This window comes from Cuculus canorus, chromosome 25 (assembly GCF_017976375.1).
Source record: "Cuculus canorus isolate bCucCan1 chromosome 25, bCucCan1.pri, whole genome shotgun sequence".
Classification (NCBI taxonomy): domain Eukaryota; kingdom Metazoa; phylum Chordata; class Aves; order Cuculiformes; family Cuculidae; genus Cuculus; species Cuculus canorus.
In genome coordinates this window covers 5,062,913-5,069,634 of record NC_071425.1, presented here as the reverse complement: position 1 = coordinate 5,069,634, position 6,722 = coordinate 5,062,913, and positions in this window count along the sequence as shown.

Genomic DNA, 6,722 nt, shown 5'->3' with positions numbered 1-6,722 from the left:
GAATTACAGTCTACTTTTTGAAATCCCTGGCAGAGGTAGAATGTTCTGTCAGAAAATGACTCTAGTGAGAAATAGCGGCAAAGAATATTTTCTGTGGGATGGCATGAGCAACCTCTTACTTTAAAGCTCGTATATTAATTGCTTGTTAATGGGCAGCTTTTGGCAGAATCTCTTTTTGGTATGGCCTCAAGAATTTTAATGGAGCATCAGTCAGTGAGTGGGGAAAATATACTTTAAAAACAATAAACAGGATATTCAGTGGTTGTGTCAGTTTGTGACATTGGCTGAATCAGCCATGTGCTAGTTTTGATCAATTATATACTCTGCATTAACTTCATTAAGAACAGAAAGTCTTGTTACAGAGCAGGAAGAGGTTTTCAAGGCCAGGTTGGATGGGGCTTGGAGCCCCTGATCCAGTGGGAGGTGTCCCTGCCCATGGCAGGGGGTGGAATTGGATGGGCTTTAAGGTCCCTTCCAACCCAAACCATTCCATGCTTCTGTGCTTAAATCCTTCCAAGCCCGATGCAATATCTTTTTCTGGATTTCCCCCCCATTCCTGAATATTTTCAGGAAGGTTCTAAGGAGAGGCAGGAGAAATGTTAAAACCCCTGTGGACTTGAGAGAGTTCGTTTTCTGTGCCCTGTGTACAGGCACCTGAAAGTGATTCCTAAAATGTTTTCAGGTTCACTGTATTTGTTGTGTGCAATGTTTTCACAAGCAGAGAGGCTTTGACAAGCTTGAGTCTTATAGATATACTATTTCTTACATGCAAATATACACAAAACGTTCTTTCCTTTGGAAACCACCCCCCACCCCCCCAGGTCTATTTATCCTGTACTTGTGATGGAAACAGTGTTGCTGAGGTGATTGAGCCTCTTGGTTTTGGTTCCTCTGCTTTGCCTTCTTTTAGTGGTCATTGGTTCAGATTTCCCCAAAGCAGGGTGTTCTTCCCAGAAAAGAAGGGAAATGTCAGAAGTAGCTCATCGTGTAGAAGAAAGCAGGACTGGTCCTTTATTTCCTCACCCCCTCTGGCTTTGCAACCCATTACCTCTCTTTCCAAGAAGCAGATGCAGTAACAGTAGTTCTGTGGGACACATGTTGTGACATAGGGATCCACACACTTCTCTGGCAAAAAGAAATGGCTCCAGATTGTTTTTTTTTCCCTGTCCTTATTAGATGTTCAAGTGTTGGGAGAAATGTAGAGATCTCATCTTCCAGAGAGGGAAGATGCTCCCAGTCACTCACCGGTGGTGGCTTACTTTTTGTGAAAAGCAGTCCCCTGTTGCTGTTAACACTTGGAAAATGATGGGAGTTGGAAGAGAGGAGTCGTTGCCCCTCATGAGTGGATGCGGTTGGTCCAGCCCTCTGATCATCCTTGTAGCCTCCTCTGGACTCGTTCCAACAGCTCCATCTCCTTCTTATGTTGAGGATTCCAGAACTGGACACAATAATCCAGCTGGGGTCTCACAAGAGAGCAACAGAGGGGCAGAATCCTGTCCCTTGCCCTGCTGGCCATGCTTCTTGTGATGCAATCCAGGACACAGTTGGCTTCCTGGGCTGCGAGCACGCGTTGCGGCTCATGTTGAGCTTCTCATCAATGACCACCCCAAGTCCTTCTCTGCAGAGCTGTTCTCAATCACATTATTCCCCATCCTGTGCTGAAATTGGGGATTGCCCTGACCCATGTGCAGGATCTTGCACTTGGCCTTGTTGAACCTCATGAGGTTCACACAGGTCCACTTCTCCAGCCTGTCCATGTCCCTCTGGATGACATCCTTAAGTATTGCTGTGTACCTAACACTATGTGATACTAGAAAGAAACTGGAGACTTAAAATACTTAACGGGTCAGATTTTTCTCCTTTAAATACATACCTTAGTGTAAAAACAGAAGTATTATGCACACAGCACTCAATCCAACCTTAATTCTGCGGTGGTTTTGTCCTTCTGTAGACACAGTTATTGCTGGATAGAGCTCTGCACGCTCTGCACACAAACTAGCTGTTGGAAGAGCACAGTTTAACAAAGGCTCTTACACAGAGTGGAGATGAGCGAAGGTTAACATCTTCAGGCAGCAAAGATAATGCTGTACTCAAGGTCTTAATCTGTTGTAGAGATATTGCTCTCCGTAAAGAGAATTTTCGGTACGGTCATCCATTGTGCATGTAGCCCTCTCAAGCTGGGGGAGAGGCACTACTAGGTTCGTGAAGGTACCAAATTAATCATGCTTTTGCACAGGAGGTCTCTGTTAATCAAGTCTGAGTAGCACACAAGGTTTTATCCAGACCGTGGGGGAAAAAAACCCTTAGCACCCATCTTTACAGAATAAATCTACTTGTTGCACTGAATCTGTTAAGGATCTTGCTCTCAATCTAGTTTTAATGCTTGGGAGATGCTGTTAAGCAGGGAAGATTATGACAGCCGAGGCTAAATTTTGGCTCAAATCTAACCCAAACAGTTCCTTCAGAAAGCTACGCAGAGAGGAGACAAAACCACATGGAAAACATGAAAGTTTGAAACTAATTCTGTTTGACTGAATGCATAAATTGTCTGTGCTACTGTTTTTCTTCTGAAATACTGCACAACTTTAAGCTCCAGATTCATTTTTGGGTATCTCTGATTCAAATCTGCCAGCCACGGTAGGCTTCACTTCACTCAGGCATGACTTTTGTTTAAAATATCTTGTGTTGCTTTGTTCATCATGTTCAGATTCTTGATCCGTTCCCGTTCCATTGAGACACTACTGGGGGCTCTCCGCCTGTGTATCTTCATAGCTCTTTAGCTTCCTAAGTCCTCTAAGCCCTGTACACTTTGTGATCCTTCTTTCCCTCTTTCTCCCTCCCTTGCTTGTTTTTTTTCTGTTGTTTTAAGCCTTCCTGTATGCTTGGAATAGCAGAGCTCACAAAGACCCGTTTTTCCTAAAAACGGATCTTAAGACCGACCCTATGTGTAGCTCCTTTCCCACTCAAAATGCCATATATCATCCTGTGTACATCTTGTATTGATCGGTGTGCTCCTCTAGTGCCGTTAGACTGTAAACTTCTGGAGCCGACTCTTATTTGTACGGTGCATTTTACCCACTGCACACAGCTCTGCTCATCTAAAGCTCCAGATAAATAATGAACACATACAGGGCTTGCTGGCACAAGTCAGTAGAGAGCTGCGTTTCCTGAGGCTCTGCTTCAGAGCTCTGCTTTGTTTCCGGGAGCTCTGCTTTGTTTTTGAGTCTGTCGTGCAAGTATTTTACATAAAGCTTCATGCGAGCTTCAATTCTAAGGCTCATCTGTCATGCGCGTTACATAAAGCACACACAGACCTGTATTCGCCGCAGTATGCAGGATGCAAAAAAGGCTTAGACAGCTTCCTTTCCACTCCCATCTTTTCCTCAAATGCGGAAATCAAATAACTGAGAATTCTGCCTAGAGCATGGGAGTGAATAGCATTGTCCTGAAAGCACATGGGGCTGAGTGGAAGATGTGGCACCAGCGTATGGAACGGCGCGGTGAGGGCCGGGCTGGGTGAACGAGCGCCTACTTACAGCGACTGTAGTTGTAACTTTAGGATCTAAGGCAGATTTGGGTAATAAAAAAAAAAGCATGCATTGATGCAGCAACCCATTTGCCATACAAACAGTGTCTTACGTCCTGGTCAGCAGCAGCAGCCCTCCTGGAAGGTGGCCAAGCTGAGTTATTTTTACATTGTAAAGTGCCTTCCGATAATTTTTCTGAAGGGCGCTATATAAATAAAACAACTGCCTGATTGATTTAAAGTGAATCTCTTGGATTTTGGCTCCCCCTTCTACAAATTACATGTGTCGAAATTTCCCCGCTTCAGAAATTAAACCAGAGATATCATGGGTGGAATGAGATTAATTTTATTACACACAATAGTTCATTAGTGAAGTAGGAGCAATTTCATGTATTTATGTGTAGCCCATCCGGGATTTTTTTTACTGCAGCTCTTTCAGATGTAAATAATACTATAGTACTCATCGAATTGCTTATTAGACAGCATACAGTGATGGAAACTGGGTATGGAATTGTGCTGTAGGTTACATTTCCAAATGCAAGGCCAGGCTGGATGGGGCTTGGAGCACCTGGGGCCAGGGGGAGGTGTCCCTGCCCATGGCTTGGAACTGGATGGGCTTTAAGGTCCCTTCCAACCCAACCCATTCTGTGATTCTTCGATTTTGTGATTTACAGGGAACATCAGGTTGAAATTGGCTCTGGGGACCAAACCCAGGCTCGAGGGCTGACGAGAATAACGACAGAGGCGAAAGGTTGGATCATTGCATCCCAGGCCTGGGCTCTGTGCCCTGGATGCCAAGGACAACCTACGAGTGTTGCATAAATTCACGTGGAGCGGTAGCCACACGCCCATGGCTGCTTAGAGAAGGCTCTCCTGGTTTGAACTGCACGGTGTTTACGTGCCTGCATCTGTTTGTGTCGAGTAGGTACCATATGTGATGATGCCTTTTTGTTTGTTTTGTGACGCCACAAGTATCTTTGCAGCCCAGTTTATTCCTATTTACGGAAGAGCAGCTGGATGAGAGTAGCAGACCTGTTAATGTCAGTCCTGAGTCAGTCAGCGGGATCAATGTTTTGAGGCAGGTTTTCTCCCAAGTGGCTGATCACAGGAGCTGCACAGAGATTTCTGCTTCTGGAACCGAGTTCTTTTTCATTATGCGGTACCATCATGTCGCAACACAATTAGAGGAGCTATTCCTAATCCTGCCTGCCTTTGCTATTATTTTCAGATCTCTATCTACGTGGTAATAAATACGTGTCCTCTTCAAAGGCACGCAAAGGGTGACGATGAAATTGTATGTTTTCAACTAATCACAGCACAAACCTGCACAGCTTGGTCTGGGTTTGGGCAGTTCTCATTCTTTTAAGACAGTGCAAGGTGACTTTCTGATATGAAGCACTGGGCTGAGGCCATCGAACTCACCTCACATTGGGCCACAGAAGAAACGAATTGATAAGTTCAGATACCATTACTGGTTCTGTGAAGATCTTTGGACTCACTTGAGCGCTTTTATGGAGCCTCTGTAAATCTGATTATTTCCCTAAAATGAAGATTTGTGTATTTTTGCTTGAGGAATAAAAGTGGACATTATCGTCCTAAAAGATACAGCTAGGGAATGGTTAAGTCTTTTAATATCCCTAGGTGGGAATTAGGGAACAAGAATGGATGCTTTGTAAGGAATTAGTGGTTGTTATTACAGACTTCTGAAAAACAGAGGTGAAATTAGCAGTTGTGTGTCATTTCATTACTGCTTTGGCAGTCTGCTTTCTTCAAGGGTAAGATGGTTGCTAGGGCTTTGTAGTGAATAACCTTTTTGTGTTCAGCTCAAGGCGGAGTATAATTATCTTATAATTTTGGTTTGTGGGGCGATTTTAGACATTTTCAGGAAAAAAAGAGCTCAGTTTCTGGTACCCCCCTTGTCCTCAGCTGACAGTGATTGGCGCGTCGCAGCACCAGAAAGAGAAGCTCTATGTCTGTCCTCATCGCTTGCACTCGCTATTTGCCTGAGGATGCGGCTACCACCAGTGAGATGAATGCGGACTTGACATCGTTACAACCTGGCACTGATTGACTTTGAAAAGTGAAGTTCCCCGTCAAGGTATGTGATGGTTTAGCGGTGTAATCACTGCAGAAAGGATGTGGTGGACAGCAGCTGCTAGAAGTAAAGGAATCACACGTTGGGTTGAAGCTGACATCCTGCACACCCAAACAGCTCTTTGGCTTCAAGGGGAAAACTTGTTTCTAGGAATTGACAAACTTACTCTTCCATGGGGTTGTGGTGAAATCCACCCGTCAGTAGGGGTTCAGTTAGGACACGTTGGGTTTTTAGTCTTCTCTGTGAGATGGTTTGATACAGCTGTGTTACGACTGCTTATAGCACGGCGTGAGGGTGGGATCTGTCAGATCAAAAGTGGATGTCTTGAATGTGGCTATCACAGTGTCACCTGTCCTGAGTCACTCAGTAGGGGAGCAAGGTCATGGTCGGTCACGCAGTGTGATTTGCCCCATCTGGCTGCAAGTTGTCCCTGCTTGGCCAGTTAGATTGTGCGTTAAACCCCAGACTATGTGAGCCAAAATGGCAACAGGCGCCTCACTCGCAGGGTGGGCACCCGAGGCCAGACCCTGGCTGGCCTGCGATGGACCTGGGGCTGTTGATCGACAGCCAACTGACCATGAGCCAGCAGTGGCCCAGATGGCCAAGAAGGCCAATGGCATCTTGGCTTGGATCAGAAACGGTGTGACCAGCAGGGCCAGGGAGGGGATTCTGCCCCTGGACTCAGCACTGGTGAGACCGCACCTCGAATCCTGCGTTCAGTTCTGGGCCCCTCGTGACAAGAAGGATGTTGAGGGTGTGGAGTGTGTCCAGAGAAGAGCAACGAAGCTGCTGAGGGGCTGGAGAACAAGGGTTACGAGGAGCGGCTGAGAGAGCTGGGGGTGTTCAGCCTGGAGAAGAGGAGGCTGAGGGGAGACCTTATTGCTCTCTACAACTGCCTGAAAGGAGGTTGTGGAGAGGAGGGAGCTGGGCTCTTCTCCCAAGTGACTGAGGACAGGACAAGAGGGAATGGCCTGAAGCTCTGCCAGGGGAGGGTCAGGCTGGATATCAGAAAAAAAATCACCAAAAGGGTCTTTGGGCCCTGGCAGAGGCTGCCCAGGGAGGGGGGGAGTCCCCATCCCTGGAGGTATGTAAAAGATGGAT